Source organism: Anomaloglossus baeobatrachus, chromosome 3 (genome assembly GCF_048569485.1).
Source record: "Anomaloglossus baeobatrachus isolate aAnoBae1 chromosome 3, aAnoBae1.hap1, whole genome shotgun sequence".
NCBI lineage: Eukaryota > Metazoa > Chordata > Amphibia > Anura > Aromobatidae > Anomaloglossus > Anomaloglossus baeobatrachus.
In genome coordinates, this window is record NC_134355.1 from 54917057 (window position 1) to 54936978 (window position 19922).

At 42.0% G+C, this 19922-nt stretch overlaps 1 protein-coding gene across 1 annotated transcript in view; it reads left to right on the plus strand.

The window, feature by feature from the left end:
* Nucleotides 1-5320: 5320 nt before the first annotated feature.
* Nucleotides 5321-19922, plus strand: part of PPM1B (protein phosphatase, Mg2+/Mn2+ dependent 1B) — a 145599-nt gene continuing 130997 nt past the window's right edge. The window contains exon 1 of the mRNA XM_075339190.1: nucleotides 5321-5372. The gene's annotated coding sequence lies outside the window, so the exon portion shown is untranslated. The remainder of the gene's footprint in view (nucleotides 5373-19922) is intronic.

The following is a 19922-nucleotide window of genomic DNA, read 5'->3' on the forward strand; positions in this document are numbered from 1 at the left end:
TGATCCATACCATATGATGACAGCTGCAGCGAAGAACAGGAAATGCCACAGACACGTCAAATAAAACGGATTATTCTTTTTATTGCAATAGTGAAATGTGTTGGGACCACTATAAGTTTAGTATAGAGAAAAGCTCAGTTATGTAAAGGGCTTTGTGCACCTTAACAACAATTGAAAAATGAAGCGACTTTGCAGTTAATATTCATTAAAAATATATTACCATTTTGTGTCTATATGGCAATAGACAGCAACCGAACAACAACAAATGTGAGAATGCATTGGTTTCTTTATTATTTGTATACCCTTTTTAGCTTTTTTATTTTTTATATTTCTTTTTTTTTTTTTTTTTTTTACTTCTTATATAAATTGACACTTCTGCATTTTAATTGATATAATATTTATGGGGTTATTAAGTCACACCCATGTTCTGGTTTCCCTTGCATGAGTTTCCCTTGCAGTAGACCATTGTTCACCAACTCCAGTCTTTAAGGCGGGCTTTATACGCTTCGACATCGCTAGCATTTGCTAGCGATGTCGAGCGCGATAGAACCTGCCCCCGTCGCACATGCGATATGTGGTGATTGCTGTAGTGAACATTATGTCTACGGCAGCATCACATGCACATACCTTGTCGGCAACGTCGCTTTGACCGCCGAACAATCCCTCCCTCAAGGGGGAGGTGCGTTCGGCGTCACAGCGACGTCACTAAGCGGCCGGCCAATAGAAGCTGAGGGGCGGAGATGAGCAGGACATAACATCCCGCCCACCTTCTCCCTTCCGCATTGGCGGTGGACGCAGGTAAGGAGATGTTTGTCGTTCCTGCGGTTTCACACATAGCGATGTGTGCTGCCGCAGGAATGACAAACAACATCGTACCTGCAGCAGCAGCGATATTATGAAAAGGAGCAACCTGTCACCGATCAACAATTTTTAACGTTATTTAAATAATTTAAAACAAATGACGTGGAATCACCTCTATTTTTGATAACCAGCCAAGGTAAAGCAGAAAGATCATGTTTACAGCCTGCAGTTTTCTGTTTAACCTGCTCTACTTATCAAAATTAGTTGAGAGCCCACGTCATTTTGTTTTATTAATTCTCTATCCATATTTGCTTGCAGGACAATTGTCCCCATTTTGCTTCTTTTTACAGCCACCTAGACCTTCTTACCACCATCTTACAGCCCAGAAGTTTGGGTCTCCATTGACTTATTTGGGATTCGGGGTCAAGTGTGGGTCAAGTCCGTGTCCCTAACCGAACTTTTAACTAATATCTGGCCAAACTCAGCGAGCCCAAACTTCCACAGGTCTGCTAATCTCTACTCCCGAGGACTGAAGTTGGGAAATATTGCTATAGACAGTTATGACTAAAAACCGAGGAATCAACAGGATGGAAATGTGTAAAAACTCCCATATCAAATAGGTTTTTTTTTCATAATCTCTTGTTCTAGGGACTATACACTAAGACTAATTTAGGCTCGGAAGCATCTTGTAGAGGCATTTTACTGGCTGGGCTCCCTGCATTCTTTTTCAGCTGTGGAGGGCCAGTGTCAGTTGCAGAGGGTCTTAATTTGTTACAGGGAGCCTGAGTCAGATACAAAATTCCGGAGTCAGTTACAGAGGGCCTGGGTTACTTGAAAAAGGCCAGAGTCAATTACCAAAGACCTGAGTCAGTTACAGAGGGCCGCAGTCAGTTACAGAGGGTCACAGTCAATTGTAGAGGGCCGCAGTCAGGTGAAGAGGGCCGGAGTCAGTTGCAGAGGACCGGGATCAGTTGCAGATGGCTGCACTCTGTTGAAGAGGGCTGCAGTCAGTTGCAGAGGGCTTCAGTCAGTTGCTGAGGGCCGCAGTCAGTTGCAGAGGGCCGCAGTCAGTTGCAGAGGGCCGCAGTCAGTTGCAGAGGGCCGCAGTCAGCTGCAGAGGGCCGCAGTCAGCTGCAGAGGGCCGCAGTCAGTTGCAGAGGGCCACAGTCAGTTGCAGAGGGCCACAGTCAGTTGCAGAGGGCCGCAGTCAGTTGCAGAGGGCCCAAATCAGTTTCAGAGGGCCGGAGTCAGTTGTAGAGGGTCGGAGTCAGTTGCAGAATGCCTGAGTAAGTTGCAGAGGGCCGCAGTCAGTTGCAGAGGGCCGCAGTCAGTTGCAGAGGGCCGCAGTCAGTTGCAGAGGGCCTAAATCAGTTTCAGAGGGCCGGAGTCAGTTGTAGAGGGTCGGAGTCAGTTGCAGAATGCCTGAGTAAGTTGCAGAGGGCCTAAGTCAGTTGCAGAGGGCCTGTATAGTGTGCAATACCCATGCTACTGAGTATTGGCTAGCAGATGAATAGTATAAATATCTTAAACTGTGTGCTGCACCAAGTTTCTGAGGGGATATTCCCTCTGTGATTGCCACCCATAAAATATAGGCGACAGTAACCACCCTGATATGAAGATGTCCCCCTGAGAGAAGATAAGAGCCAGGGAAGATTAAATGTATTCTGTCTGAAATAGCTTTACTTATCTGGACATTAGCTATTGAAACTAACAGAGAGTTCAATTGTGTCCTACCTGAAGCCCAATCAGGTGAGCACAGCAAGTAACAGAGGAACAGACAACGGCACCTTGACCAGCCAGTGATCCAAATGCAAATAGAAGAACCTAATGATCCAGTAGGTACAATCCTATTCTAAAAGTGGTGCTGTGTGGGCAATGACCTGGAGTATATGTTCAGGAAGGTATCCTCCTATTGGGTAAGTGGGCACTATGATAGCAGAGGAGTGGAGCACACGTTCAGGAAGGTACCATGCGATTGCAAGGGACTGAAGTACAGTCTTTTCCAGAACTAGGTTTAATCATCAGAAAATAAGTACCATTAACTGGAATTTCTATATTTTATGCATTTTAAACATACAATTATCCACCGCACGTGTCATGTGAACTCTAACACACTATCCGTTTCAGATTAGTCCTTCATTATAGTGCAGCCAAAAATGCCTTCTCTTCCTTTTTATACCTGTATGTAAATCTCCTAAAGTTGCATATCAAAATCCCATTTAAACGAGAAAAAAAATATACTTAGTAAAATCCTATGAAGAAAAAAAAGCAAAAACTGCTCATAGAATATACAAGCAAGCCATGTTGGAAAAATAGTTAATATTAAAAAATCAGCTCCTGCTTGGTATCTTTGTGGTGATGTTATTTAATGAGAATATCCAATATAATGCTCTATTAAAAAGTTTGCTATTGTAATTTCCCCCTTGTATTGGTCTATGAACTTTCTCAGTACTGCAGAATGTGAATGAGCTCAGACTACCACCATGGGATTAAATTAAATGCTTGGAGACTGTGGATGCTCCTGTAGAACTGGGATTTACGGAGTCAGATGAATGGCGTCTAATCCTGACCATGAGATTATATAGACGATGCAGGATCCGTTATAATTGATGGACTTATTAATGTGGAATTGTCCCCAACAAAAAAAAGAAATAAGCGCTAGGCACCAAACACTAACATTAGTGGGAAAATAAGATCTGCTAGGTCTAGGAGAAAAAGCAGCAGAGATGCTCAGTAAACAGAAAAGGAAAAAGTATAACAATAAAGCGGGCTTTACACGCTGCGATCTCGCTAGCGAGATCGCAAGCAATCGTAACCGCCCCCGTCGGTTGTGCGACACGGGCAAATCGCTGCCCGCCGCGCACAACCTCGGTTACCCCCGGCACACGCACTTATCTGTCCTGCGACGTCGCTCTGGCCGGCGATCCGCCTCCTTTCTAAGGGGGCGGGTCGTGCGGCGTCACAGCGACGTCACACGGCAGCCGTCCAATAGAAGCGGAGGGGCGGAGATGAGCGGGACATAACATCCCGCCCACCTCCTTCCTTCCGCATTGCCGGTGGATGCAGGTAAGGAAATGTTCGTCGCTCCTGCGGTGTCACACACAGCGATGTGTGCTGCCGCAGGAACGAGGAACAACATCGCTAATTAAAAGAAAATGATTTTTTGTTTTAGGACGACCTCTCCACGGCAAACGTTTTTTGCCACTTTTGCGATCGTTTTAGGTCGCACATAAGTGTCACACACTGCGATATCGTTAATGACGCCAGATGTGCGTCACAAACACCGTGACCCCGACGATAATTCATTAACGATATCGTAGCGTGTAAAGCCCGCTTAAGAGAGAACTTATAGCACTCACCAAGCTGCATAAAAACTGTCTTCATTTCCAAAAAAGTCCATTTCACAGGAGACCCTCAGATGAAGAGTAAGTGACTAAATTCGGGTGTCCGCCTGCAGAAAATGTATATGCCCGAAAATGGCGCAAGACAGAGTACATGCTGACTCCATCTGCTCCATTATAGTCAATGGCCCTGTCGGCGTATGCATCCAAAACACGATTTGCAGGGGGGTAGGACGGGACCAGTGAACGTAGGTGAAAACACAATGTGAAAGTGCCCTTATTTTCATGAGATAATTCCTTTAAAACCTGCCTTATTGTATAAAAACTGTACCGTATGTGATTTTACAAAGTTAGGCTATATGCGCACTAGAAAGTGCCATTTTCTTAAGAAAAAACTGGACCCTCTTAAAGAATCCTGCACCCGCGGTAAAAAAACCGCACCAAAACTGCAGCGAAATCCACATGACGTTTTACCGCGGTTTGCCGTGGATTTACCGCAGATTTTCCGCAGGTTGGTCCCTGTGGATTTTTACCATTATCTATGGCAAAAAAACGCAGGAACCTGCAGAAAAGAAGTGACATGCTCATTAATTCCGCAGCGGAAAACCCGGGGTATAAAAAAACGCATTTTTTAAAATTCATAGCATTTGCTGGGGAATGACTGCAGAAATGTTAAACACATTTTCTGCAGCAAATCCGCCGCAAAATCCGCGGTAAATTAGCAGCGTGCGCACAGGGCCTTAGGCAGGCTATGTATGATGATAGTGGAATAGAAATCACTTATTCAGTGCATATTGCATAAGACGCTATAGATAATGGCAGCTATCTGTAGCCCCCTAACCCCCTTTCCTTCGCCCATGGATGATATCCTAGTGTATAAAACTTCGGCTATAACACGGGCTGCCCATATGTCTATTAATAATCATCTAACATGTATGGACAGCCTCTATCAAAGTGATGGCATTCTTTTCCATGATTCTCATTTTCTTCATTCATGTAGCCTTCATTTCTATATTAAATTAGAGATGTATATTTTGGAGCTTTCTATCTCTATTATTTCTGTCCATGTGCCTTTAGATATGCTACCGGACTAATTTTAGTGATGAAATTCTCCATCCACATTCCATGCAGACCTCATCATATTTCAATGGCGAGTGTTGTCCACACAATTCCAGTGACCCTCACAGGACCGTACACATGTTGAAGTCTCTCCGCCACTCTCCAAACCAGGTTTGTTTTATAGTTACCTCTTTTTACTGACTGCTAAAAAAAATAATCTGTTAAAATACAAGGGATGAAGTCAAGGAGAGGAGAATATAGCCTTGTACTGCGATTGCAGAGTCATCGTGATTATGTGTTTTTAGTACATTTATCTGCACAGTATTTGTGTTTGCGCTGAGGACAGATACGGATCTGTTTCATTATTTTGGTCTAATCAATTTCAAAAAAATGTATATAGCAGAATATTGGTTTATAGCATATATTTGATTGACTTTCAGTGTTGTTGTTTGTGTGTGTGTTGATGCATGTGTGTGTGTAGGTGTATGAATGTTTGTTTATACAGTGGGAAAAGTAAGAATTTGATACACGGCCGATTTTGCAAGTTTTCCCACCTATAAAGAATGGAGAGGTCTGTAATTTTTATCATAGGTAACTTCAACTGTGACGTACAGAATAAAAAAATGTAAACATTTTTAATTAATTAATTTGCATTTTATTGCATTTTATTGCATTAAATAATTATTTGATCACTGACCAACCAGCAATAATTCTGGCTCTCACAGACCTGTTATTGTTTTCTTTACACTCATTATCTGTTTTAATTGCACCTGTTTGAACTCATTACCTGTTTAATACACCTGTCCACACACTCAATCAACCACACTCCAACCTCTCCACCATGGCCATGTCCAAAGAGCTGTCTAAGGACACCAGGGACAAAATTGTAAACCTGTACAAGGCTGGGATGGGCTACAGGATAATAGGCAAGCAGCTTGGAGAGAAGGCAACAACTGTGGCCACAATTATTAGAAAATGGAAGAAACACAAGACGACTGTCAATCTGATTTGGTCTGGGGCTCCATGCAAGATCTTGCCTCAAGGGGTAAGGATGATTTTGAGAAAGGTCAGGAATCTGCCAAGAACTACACGGGAGGACCTGGTCAATGACCTGAAGAGAGCTGGAACCACAGTCTCTCAGATTTAAGGGGGCTTTACACGCTGCGATATCGCTAATGATTTATCATCGGGGTCATGTCGTTAGTGACGCACATCCGGCGTCCTTAGCGACATCACAGCGTGTGACACGTACGAGCGATCTTAAACGATCGCAAAACAGGCAAAAATTATTGGTTTTAGAGAGGTCGTCCTAAAACCAAATATCGTTGCCTGTTTATTAGCGATGTTGTTCCTCGTTCCTGCGGCATCACACATCACTGTGTGTGACACCGCAGGAGCGACAAATATCTCCTTACCTCCGTCCACCGGCAATGAGGAAGGAAGGAGGTGGGCGGCATGTTCCAGCCGCTCATCTCCGCTCCTCCTCTGCTATTGGATGGCTGCCGTGTGACGTCGCTGTGACGCCGCACGACCCGCCCCCTTAGAAAGGAGGCGGATCGGCGGCCAGAGCGACGTCGCTGACCAGGTATGTGCGTGTGGTATGTGCGTGTGACGCTGCCGTAGCGATAATGTTCGCTACGGCAGCGATCACACAATATCGCACGTACGACAGGGCGGGTGCCATCACGCTCGACATCGCTAGCCGATGCTATCAATGTCACAGCGTGTAAAGCCCGCTTTACTGTTAGTAATGCTCTACACCGTCAAGAATTAAAATCCTGTAGGGCACGTAAGGTCCCCTGCTCATGCCAGCACATGTCCTCCTGGACCATTTTAACTTCGCCAATGACCACCTGGATGAACCATAGGAAGCATGGGAGAAAGTCATGTAGTTAGATGTGATCAAAATACAACTTTTTGGTATCACCTCCACTCATCATTTTTGGAGGAAAAAGGATGCGTACAATTCCAAGAACATCGTCCCATTTGTGAAGCATAGAGAGTAAACATCATACTTTGGAAGTGCTCTTTTGCAAAGGGGGCCGGACAGTTGCACCGTATTGAAGGGAGGATGGATGTGGTCATATATTGGGAGATTTTGGCCAACAACCTCCTTTCCTCAGTAAGAGAACTGAAGATTGGTCGTGGCTAGCTCTTCCAGCATGACAATGACCCAAAACACAGAGCCATGGCGACTAAGGAGTGGCTCTGTAAGAAACATTACAAGTTCCTGGAGTTTTCTAGACAGTCTCCAGACCTGAACAATAGGATAAAGAGTTGCACACCAGTCACAATGTATAGGGGAATAATGAAAAGCATAACTGCTATATGAATACTAGACTGAAAAATACAATGGACTATCTGAAATAAGTGAAAAACATGAAATTGGTATCTGCATAACTGCTATGAAAAATAGAAATGAGAGATATTTAGCCATTGTATTGATCAATGCAAAGGAGCCCCAAAACCAAACGCCAAGGTAATCTCTATTTTTGGGGTCCCTAACCTATGTGTAACCTCACCTGCAGTTAAAAAACTTGCTCTGTATGGGAAGCAAGGGACCAAGCTATATATGTGTGAAATAAGAGACATGGCTATGGGTGGGGCAGGGTTCTCAGACAAAGTGCATACTAACTAAAGAATGTATGTCTGGAACACCAATGGTGTGAACAGGGTGCAAGACTCAAAAATATACAACTAAACAATAGGATAAAGAGTTGCACACCAGTCACAATGTATAGGGGAATAATGAAAAGCATAACTGCTATATGAATACTAGACTGAAAAATACAATGGACTATCTGAAATAAGTGAAAAACATGAAAATGGTATCTGCATAACTGCTATGAAAAATAGAAATGAGAGATATTTAGCCATTGTATTGATCAATGCAAAGGAGCCCCAAAACCAAACGCCAAGGTAATCTCTATTTTTGGGGTCCCTAACCTATGTGTAACCTCACCTGCAGTTAAAAAACTTGCTCTGTATGGGAAGCAAGGGACCAAGCTATATATGTGTGAAATAAGAGACATGGCTATGGGTGGGGCAGGGTTCTCAGACAAAGTGCATACTAACTAAAGAATGTATGTCTGGAACACCAATGGTGTGAACAGGGTGCAAGACTCAAAACTGCAGGTGAGGTTACACATAGGTTAGGGACCCCAAAAATAGAGATTACCTTGGCGTTTGGTTTTGGGGCTCCTTTGCATTGATCAATACAATGGCTAAATATCTCTCATTTCTATTTTTCATAGCAGTTATGCAGATACCATTTTCATGTTTTTCACTTATTTCAGATAGTCCATTGTATTTTTCAGTCTAGTATTCATATAGCAGTTATGCTTTTCATTATTCCCCTATACATTGTGACTGGTGTGCAACTCTTTATCCTATTGTTTAGTTGTATATTTTTGAGTCTTGCACCCTGTTCACACCATTGGTGTTCCAGACATACATTCTTTAGTTAGTATGCACTTTGTCTGAGAACCCTGCCCCACCCATAGCCATGTCTCTTATTTCACACATATATAGCTTGGTCCCTTGCTTCCCATACAGAGCAAGTTTTTTAACTGCAGGTGAGGTTACACATAGGTTAGGGACCCCAAAAATAGAGATTACCTTGGCGTTTGGTTTTGGGGCTCCTTTGCATTGATCAATACAATGGCTAAATATCTCTCATTTCTATTTTTCATAGCAGTTATGCAGATACCATTTTCATGTTTTTCACTTATTTCAGATAGTCCATTGTATTTTTCAGTCTAGTATTCATATAGCAGTTATGCTTTTCATTATTCCCCTATACATTGTGACTGGTGTGCAACTCTTTATCCTATTGTTTAGTTGTATATTTTTGAGTCTTGCACCCTGTTCACACCATTGGTGTTCCAGACATACATTCTTTAGTTAGTATGCACTTTGTCTGAGAACCCTGCCCCACCCATAGCCATGTCTCTTATTTCACACATATATAGCTTGGTCCCTTGCTTCCCATACAGAGCAAGTTTTTTAACTGCAGGTGAGGTTACACATAGGTTAGGGACCCCAAAAATAGAGATTACCTTGGCGTTTGGTTTTGGGGCTCCTTTGCATTGATCAATACAATGGCTAAATATCTCTCATTTCTATTTTTCATAGCAGTTATGCAGATACCATTTTCATGTTTTTCACTTATTTCAGATAGTCCATTGTATTTTTCAGTCTAGTATTCATATAGCAGTTATGCTTTTCATTATTCCCCTATACATTGTGACTGGTGTGCAACTCTTTATCCTATTGTTTAGTTGTATATTTTTGAGTCTTGCACCCTGTTCACACCATTGGTGTTCCAGACATACATTCTTTAGTTAGTATGCACTTTGTCTGAGAACCCTGCCCCACCCATAGCCATGTCTCTTATTTCACACATATATAGCTTGGTCCCTTGCTTCCCATACAGAGCAAGTTTTTTAACTGCAGGTGAGGTTACACATAGGTTAGGGACCCCAAAAATAGAGATTACCTTGGCGTTTGGTTTTGGGGCTCCTTTGCATTGATCAATACAATGGCTAAATATCTCTCATTTCTATTTTTCATAGCAGTTATGCAGATACCATTTTCATGTTTTTCACTTATTTCAGATAGTCCATTGTATTTTTCAGTCTAGTATTCATATAGCAGTTATGCTTTTCATTATTCCCCTATACATTGTGACTGGTGTGCAACTCTTTATCCTATTGTTTAGTTGTATATTTTTGAGTCTTGCACCCTGTTCACACCATTGGTGTTCCAGACATACATTCTTTAGTTAGTATGCACTTTGTCTGAGAACCCTGCCCCACCCATAGCCATGTCTCTTATTTCACACATATATAGCTTGGTCCCTTGCTTCCCATACAGAGCAAGTTTTTTAACTGCAGGTGAGGTTACACATAGGTTAGGGACCCCAAAAATAGAGATTACCTTGGCGTTTGGTTTTGGGGCTCCTTTGCATTGATCAATACAATGGCTAAATATCTCTCATTTCTATTTTTCATAGCAGTTATGCAGATACCATTTTCATGTTTTTCACTTATTTCAGATAGTCCATTGTATTTTTCAGTCTAGTATTCATATAGCAGTTATGCTTTTCATTATTCCCCTATACATTGTGACTGGTGTGCAACTCTTTATCCTATTGTTTAGTTGTATATTTTTGAGTCTTGCACCCTGTTCACACCATTGGTGTTCCAGACATACATTCTTTAGTTAGTATGCACTTTGTCTGAGAACCCTGCCCCACCCATAGCCATGTCTCTTATTTCACACATATATAGCTTGGTCCCTTGCTTCCCATACAGAGCAAGTTTTTTAACTGCAGGTGAGGTTACACATAGGTTAGGGACCCCAAAAATAGAGATTACCTTGGCGTTTGGTTTTGGGGCTCCTTTGCATTGATCAATACAATGGCTAAATATCTCTCATTTCTATTTTTCATAGCAGTTATGCAGATACCATTTTCATGTTTTTCACTTATTTCAGATAGTCCATTGTATTTTTCAGTCTAGTATTCATATAGCAGTTATGCTTTTCATTATTCCCCTATACATTGTGACTGGTGTGCAACTCTTTATCCTATTGTTTAGTTGTATATTTTTGAGTCTTGCACCCTGTTCACACCATTGGTGTTCCAGACATACATTCTTTAGTTAGTATGCACTTTGTCTGAGAACCCTGCCCCACCCATAGCCATGTCTCTTATTTCACACATATATAGCTTGGTCCCTTGCTTCCCATACAGAGCAAGTTTTTTAACTGCAGGTGAGGTTACACATAGGTTAGGGACCCCAAAAATAGAGATTACCTTGGCGTTTGGTTTTGGGGCTCCTTTGCATTGATCAATACAATGGCTAAATATCTCTCATTTCTATTTTTCATAGCAGTTATGCAGATACCATTTTCATGTTTTTCACTTATTTCAGATAGTCCATTGTATTTTTCAGTCTAGTATTCATATAGCAGTTATGCTTTTCATTATTCCCCTATACATTGTGACTGGTGTGCAACTCTTTATCCTATTGTTTAGTTGTATATTTTTGAGTCTTGCACCCTGTTCACACCATTGGTGTTCCAGACATACATTCTTTAGTTAGTCTCCAGACCTGAACCCAATAGAAAATCTTTGGAGGGAGCTAAAACTCAATGTTACCTAGAGACAGCCCTAAAACCTGAAAGATCTGGAGAAGATCTGTATGGAAGAGTCACCAAAATCAATGCAGCTGTGTGTGCAAACCTGGTCAAGAAGTACATGAAATGTCTGACCTCTGTAATTGCAAACAAAGGTTTCTACCGAATATTACGTTCTGTTTTTCTATTGTATCAAATATTTGTTTATTGCAATAATATGCAAATTAATTATTGAAAATCCTATAATGTGATTTTCTGGATCTTTTTTGGATTCTATCTGTCACAGTTGAAGTGTACCTATGATAAAAATTGCAGACCTCTCCATTCTTTGTAGGTGGGAAAACGTGAAGAATCGGCAGAGGATCAAATGCTTATTTTCCCCACTGTATGTGTGTATGAGTATGTGAAGAAGTGTGTGTTTATGCATGTGTATGTGTGTGGGTGTATGAATATGTATATTTATATGTGTATGGTTACAATGGGTGTGGAATACAGACAGATCTATGTATAGATTATTTGGGTATTTCTGTATTTATGTGTATAGGCTTATATACTGTATGTTTAATGCAGGTAGATATCTATATACATGTGTGTGTGTGTGTGTGTATATATTGATGTGTGTTTGTAAGTGTATGTACAGCATGTGTGACTGTAGGGTTTGCTAGGTGAAATACAAACAGTCACAGATGTATCTAGCTATGAATGTATAGAAGTGTGTTTTCTGTGTATACATTGTGTATGTACACAGGTGGTCAAAATTTTTGGTACACCTCGTTTAATGAAAGAGAAAAACCCACAATGATCACAGAATAATTTGAATCTGACAAAAGTAATAATAAATAAATCAATCTATGAAAATGAACAAATGAAAGTCAGACATTGCTGCTTTTCTGCTTCTTCAGAATTTAAAAAAAATAAAACTCATAAAATCGACCTGGACAGACATGATGGTTCCCTCCTTAATTTAATATTTGGTTGCACAACCTTTTGAGGCAATCACTGCAATCAAACGATTCCTATAACTGTCAATGAGACGTCTGCACCTCAGGTATTTTGGCCACTCCTCAAGAGCAAACTGCTCCAGTTGTCTCATGTTTGAACGTTGCCTTTTCCAGACGTTTCAGCTCTTTCCAAACATGCGTAATAGTATTTAGGTCAGGGCTCATAGAAGGCCACATCAGAATAGTGCAATGTTTTCCTCCTAGCCATTCTTGAGTGTTTTTAGCTGTCTGTTTTGGGTCATTATTCTGTTTCAAGACTTATGACCTGTGACTGAGACCAAGCTTTCTGACACTGGGCAGCACATTTCTCTCTAGAATCCCTTGATAGTCTTGAGATTTTATTGTACCCTGCACAGATTCAAGACACCCTGTACCAGATGCAGCAAAGTAGCCCCAGAACATAACAGAGCCTCCTCCATGTTTCACAGTAGGGACAGTGTTCTTTTTTTGATATGCTTCATTTGTGAACATAGAGCTGATGTGCCTTGCCAAAAAGTTCCATTATTGTCTCATCTGTCCATAGGACATTCTCCCAGAAGCTTTGGCAAATTCCAGTCTGGCTTTTTTATGATTTTTTTTCAACAATGGTGTCCTCCTTGGTCATCTCCCATGAAGTCCACTTTGGCTCAAACAACGACAGATGGTGCGATCTGACATTGACGTTCCTTGAGCTTGAAGTTCACCATTAATCTGTTTAGAAGTTTTTCTGTTCTCTTTTGTTACCATTCGTATTATCCATCTCTTTGATTTGTCATCAATTTTTCTCCTGCAGCCACGTCCAGGGAGGTTGGCTACAGTCCCATGGATCTTAAATTTCTGAATAATATGTGCAACTGTAGTCACAGGAACATCAAGCTGCCTGGAGATGGTCTTCTTACCTTTACCTTTAACATGCTTATCTATAATATTCTTTCTAATCTCCTGAGAGAACTCTTTCCTTCGCTTCCTCTGGTCCATGTTGAGTGTGGTACACACCATGTCACCAAACAGCACAGTGAGTATCTGTAGCCCTAATATACAGGCCCACTGACTGATTACAAGATTGTAGACACCTGTGATGCTAATTAGTGGACACACCTTGATTTAACATGTCCCTTTTGTCACATTCTTTTCAGGGGTGCCATAATTTCTGTCCAGACCTGATTCATGAGTTTTTGTTTTTTTTAAATTTCTGTGGAAGCAGAAAAGCAGCAATGTCTGACTTTGATTTGTTCATTTTCATAGATTTTCTTATTTATTATTACTTTTATCAGATTCAAGTTATTTCTGTGACCATTGCGGGGTTTTTTTTTTCACTAAATGAGGGGTACAACATTGACCATGTGTGTGTTTGTATGAATGCATATGTTAGTATGTTTTCTATGTATTTATATTAATGTGCATTTCTTTTTGTAAGTATCTGTATATGCAATACAGTGCCTTGCAAAAGTATTCGGCCCCTTTGAATTTTTCAACCTTTTCCCACATTTCAGGCTTCAAACATAAAGATAAAAATTTTTAATTTTATGGTGAAGAATCAACAACAAGTGGGACACAATTGTGAAGTTGAACGAAATTTATTGTTTATTTTAAACTTATCTAAAAAATAATAAACTGAAAATTGGGGTGTGCAATATTATTCATCCCCTTTAAGTTAATACTTTGTTGTGCCACCTTTTGCTGTGATTACAGCTGCAGTCGCTTGGGGTATGTGTCTATCAGTTTTGCACATCGAGAGACTGAAATTCTTGCCCATTCTTCCTTTGCAAACAGCTGGAGCTGAGTGAGGTTGGATGGAGAGCGTTTGTGAACAGCAGTTTTCAGCTCTTTCCACAGATTCTCGATTGGATTCAGGTCTGGACTGTGACTTGGCCATTCTAACACCTGGATACGTTTATTTGTGAACCATTCCATTGTAGATTTTGCTTCATGTTTGGGATCATTGTCTTGTTGAAAGACAAATCTCCATCCCAGTCTCAGGTCTTTTGCAGACTCCAACAAGTTTTCTTCTAGAATGGTCCTGTATTTGGCTCCATCCATCTTCCCATCAATTTTAACCATCTTCCCTGTCCCTGCTGAAGAAAAGCAGGTACCAAACTATGATGCTGCCACCACCATGTTTGACAGTGGGGATGGTGTGTTCAGGGTGATAAACTGTTTTGGTTTTACGCCAAATATATCATTTGGCATTGTGCCCAAAAAGTTTGATTTTGGTTTCATCTGACTAGAGCACCTTCTTCCACATGTTTAGTGTGTCTCCCAGGTGGCTGCGGCAAACTTTAAACAACACTTTTTATGGATATCTTTGAGAAATGGCTTTCTTCTTACCAGTCTTCCATAAAGGCCAGATTTGTGCAGTGTACGACTGATTGTTGTCCTATGGACAGACTCTCCCCCCTCAGCTGTAGATTTCTGCAGTTCATCCAGAGTGATCATGAGCCTCTTGGATCTCTGATCAGTCTTCTCCTTGTTTGAGATTAAATTGTTGAGGGACGGCCGGGTCTTGGTAGATTTGCAGTGGATTGATACTCCTTCCATTTCAATATGATCGCTTGCACAGTGCTTCTTGGGATGTTTAAAGTTGTGGAAATCTTTTTGTAACCAAATCCAGCTTTAAACGTCTCCACAACAGTATCACGGACCTGCCTGTTGTGTTCCTTGGTCTTCCTGATGCTCTCTGTGCTTTAAATAAAACACTGATACTATCAAAGAGCAGGTGCATTATACGGAGACTTGATTACACACAGGCGGATTATATTTATCATCATCAGTCATTTAGGACAACATTGGATCATTCAGAGATCCTCAATGAACTTCTGGAGTGAGTTTGCTGCACTGAAAGTAAAGGGGATGAATAATATTGCACGCCCCAATTTTCAGTTTATTCTTTTTAACAAAAGTTTAAAATAAGAAATAAACTTCGTTCAACTTCGCAATTGTGTCCCACTTGTTGATTCTTCACCATAACATTAAAATTTTTATCTTTATGTTTGAAGCCTGAAATGTGGGAAAAGGTTGAAAAATTAAAGGGGGCCAAATACTTTCTCAAGGCACTGTATATACGGATTGATTTGTTCACTTATCTCCATGATGTAAGGTATAGAATATTGTGTTTATATGTGTATTGTGTATGTATTAGTGTGATGTGCCATGAGATGTGAGGGGATAACAGGGGGCCAGGGCTCCTAGACTGGCCTTCAGGCTAGGGAACCCTAACTATCCCTAATCCCAGAGATATTTCTAATGGTGAAGATGTCTGGGCCGCCTTCATTACCCTGCTCCTGGCCAGATCTGATCTAATACCCTATCTCCCAAACCCCAAGGAAGGACCAAGACAGAAGTGGTTGAACCCACAGATATAGACAAACGGGGACATAAAAAACTGTATCTCACAGCTAGCGCACAAAGAGATATAAGACAATACGTCTTAAGGAGGAAATAAAGAGCAGGGAGGAAATGACTAGAAGACGAGATGATTTCCAAAGAACTGACCAAGCAGGATGCAATAAATCACCAACAACTGGAACACAACAGCACACGTACCAGTTTAGAAAAAGCTATAGTCTGCAATGGAAAACAGGCTCCACCATCTTAAAAGGCAAAGAGTAAAGGCCGCTTTACATGCAACGACATCGCTAACAAGATGTTGTTGGGGTCATGGAATTCATGACGCACATCCGGCCTCGTTAGCGACGTCGTTGCGTGTGAAACGCACGAACGACCGTTAACGATCAAAATTACTTACCTAATTGTTGATCGTTGACGCGTCGTTCCTTTCCCGATTATCGTTGCTGTTGCAGGACGCAGGTTGTTCGTCGTTCCTGTAGCAGCACACATCGCTATGTGTGACACCGCAGGAACGAGGAACATAACCTTACCTGCAGCCGCCGGCAATGAGGAAGGAAGAAGGTGGGTGGGATGTTCATCCCGCTCATCTCCGCCCCTCCGCTTCTATTGGGCGGCCGCTTAGTGACGCCGCACGAACCGCCTCCTTAGAAAGGAGGCTGTTCGCCGGCCACAGCGACGTGTGACGGGTGTCAGCGATGTTGTGCACCACAGGCAGCGATTTGCCCGTGACGCACAACCGACGGGGACGGGTACGCTTGCTGGCGATATCAATAGCGATATCGCTGTGTGTAAAGTGCCCTTAACTGTGATAAGTCTTCCACAACATGTGATCCAAGAGGTAACCAGCCGGCTAAGGGCTCTTCTCCACTTGCGTTTTTTTTGTGCGATTGTAATCGCCTGTAAAAACAGTTTGCAATCTGACAAATGATTATATATGATGCTGTCTCTTTTTCCCTGTTTTTTTACGACTCCACACGTGCACTCATTGAAATCGCAGCATGGTGCGATTTCACCGAGTCTCAGCTCTCTCACCCCCGTGCAATCCTATGGGAGCGAGAAAAAAGTCAGAATCCGAGTGGCATGCGCATGTCATACAGATGGCATACGCATGTCACACGGATCCTTGACACTTGCATACCGCGTCAGACTGGCTACCGAAGGAATCTCCAGTAATACCAGTCCTGGCCGCGGTTACATGCACTGAACTCCGGAGCTGTCACCTGAGCTCCAGAGTGCAGCCTGAACAGCGAGCGCCGAGTGATTGATTCCCCGGCGATTGCTGTTCAGTTCAGCACAGCTGCAAACAGATCGGGCTGATTTCTGGAGCTCAGGTGACAGCTCCGGAGTGCAGTGCAGGTAACCGTGGCCAGGCCTGGTATTACTGGAGATTCCTCCGGTAGCCAGTCTGACGCGGTATGCATACACACTCACATAGCGCTCGCATGTCATACGGATCCTATGTGAGGAAAAAAACACACACCGTACGCAGACCACACGCAGATCATACACAGGACACTCGACTCACAGTTGTAGCCGAGTATCGCTGTGATTTATTAAACGCAAGTGGAGAAGAGCCCGCAGAGTGATTAAATCCTGCAAGCTCGATCACTAATGAGCACACAGCTGGCCGATGTTTGAGCCAGTCTGTGCAACTCAGAAGCACCAGAGAGGGCATAGTGTGGATTGTCAGATTCTGTAGTGTGAACATCGTCAGATGCTGCCATGACACTCGGCGAGTTTAGAACCAAACCCCATGTGACAGTATGCACAATTTAGACAGACATGGCTTCATTTGATCATAGTAGAGGACTATTTTTGTAGCATTTCTTTGCTTTCAATTGTTAGTACAGAGTTATTGCGCATATACAGTATGAATGTGTGTATTTATATCTGTATGTATACATATGTGTACATTTATGTGTGCATTTGTATATGTACTCATGTGTGGGTAAGGATTTATATGTGCTTATAGATACGGATTTATTTAATAATTTTTTTTTACCCAAGGAAAGTTTTACAACTCTGGATAAATATCATAAAAAAAGCAAAGAATGAAACATTTTAACGGACAAGTTATGTAAAAAGTCCACAACGGAGCATTGTTTTTGCAGCAGACATTTGATTCAATGATTATATAACACTCTGTTACTTTGAAGCAGGTTTTCTATTGTTATGGGGGATATATAAAATGCCATTTGCATTATTACTGATTCCAGTATGACAGAAATTGTAATATTTTCAATACAATACAATGCAATACAATGTGCAGTATTGCTGAATAGAGCTGCCAGTTACTGTGATTTATTGTCCTAAAGGATTCATCTAGACACCAAATATAGATCTGCCAATTGTCCTGATTTTTCTTATTGTCATTGTTGTTCTATTCGTATTACTGTGTTCTGTGTTTTTTTTTTTACTGCTTTATACAATATTATTTCTATTGTATTCTTTGCTGTGACAGAATTTCTTTGGAATGTCTTCAAAGGAAAATATTTTCTAACAAAAACAAAAAAAAAAAGGTTTCTTCTAAAGTTTTGTACAATATAAATGAAGTAGATGGTAAGTGAGAAAACTGTGGTACTGTACATTGTAGAAATGTAGTTATTTTAAAGGGGATGTCCCATAAACAACATACAAATGCATCTCAATCAATTAGAATATCCTCAAAAAGTTTATTTATTTCAGTAATTCAATACAAAAAGGGAAACACATATATTATATAGAGTCATTAGAGCGTGATCTATTTCACTTGTTTATTTCTGTTAACGTTGATGATTATGGCTTACAACCAATGAAAACCCAAAAGTCATTATCTCAGAAAATTAGAATAATTACCACAAAACACCTGCAAAGGATTCGGTCCCTTAGTCTGGTTCAGTAGGCTACACAATCATGGGGAAGACTGCTGACTTGACAGATGTCCAGAAGGCAGTCAATGACACACTCCACAAGGAGCACTTTATGCTTCCCTCTGCCGACAAGATTTTTGGAGATGGAAATTTAATTTTCCAGCAGGACTTGGCACCTGTCCACACTGCCAAAAGTACCAATACCTGGTTTACTAACCACAGTATCACTGTGCTCGATTGACCAGCAAACTCACCTGACCTAAACCCCATAGAGAATCTATGAGAGACACCAAAGCCAACAATGCAGACTAAGGCTATGTGCCCACGAGCACTCGTACCTGCGGATGTATCCGCAGGTACGAGCGCATGTTTCCCGCAGCTGCCCGCCGGCGTCCGCAGCTATTTTTAGCTGCTAGATTACAGCGGAATAGCTGCGGGAAAAATGCGGAGATTCACGCGGCTTACCTGCGGACGTCTCGGCCTCTCATCTCCATAGCGGAGGTCCAGGACATCCGCAGGTAATTCCGCATGAAAAATTGACATGCAATTATACATGCGGATGCCTACATCCACAGCATGTTCGGCAGCCGCACTTTCCGCAGCGTGGACACAGCACTCCCCATGTCCCATAGGATAACATGGGGAGTGCCTGTACATGCTAAAACCTGCGGATTTATCTGGAAAATCCAGAAAAATCCGCAGGTTTTCCGCAGCAAAATCCGCACAAACAGGCTCCTGTGGGCACATAGCCGTAGGCTATGTGCCCACGGGCGTTTGTACCTGCGGATATATCCACTGGTACGGACGCAAGTTTCCCGCAGCTGCTCGCTGGAATCCGCAGCTATTTTTAGCTGCGGTAGTACAGCGAAATAGCGGAAAACCTGCGGACATTCATGCGGCTTACCTGCGGAAGTCCCGCCCCTATCTCCATAGTGGAGAGCCGGGATTTCCGCAGGTAATGCCGCAGAAAGAATTGACATGCAATTACGTGTGGCTGCGTGACATCCGCAGCATGTTCCGCAGCCGCACAAATCCGCAGCATGGACACAGCACTCCCCATGTCCCATAGGATAACATGGGGAGTGTCTGTACATGCAGAAACCTGTGGATTTATCTGAAAAATCCAGAAAATCTGTGGATTTTCCGCAGATAAATCCGCAGGTTTCATCTTCCGTGGGCACATAGCCTAACATCTCAGCAGTGCCACAGGCTGATCGCCTCCATGCCACTCCGCATTGATGCAGTAATTCATGCAAAAGGAGCCCGAACAAGTATTGAGGCATTTACTGTACAGACCTTTCAGGAGGCGCCAACATTTCTGAGTTTAAAATCATTTTCAGTTGGTCTTATATAATATTCTAATTTTCTGAGATAATGACTTTTGGGTTTTCATTGGCTGTACG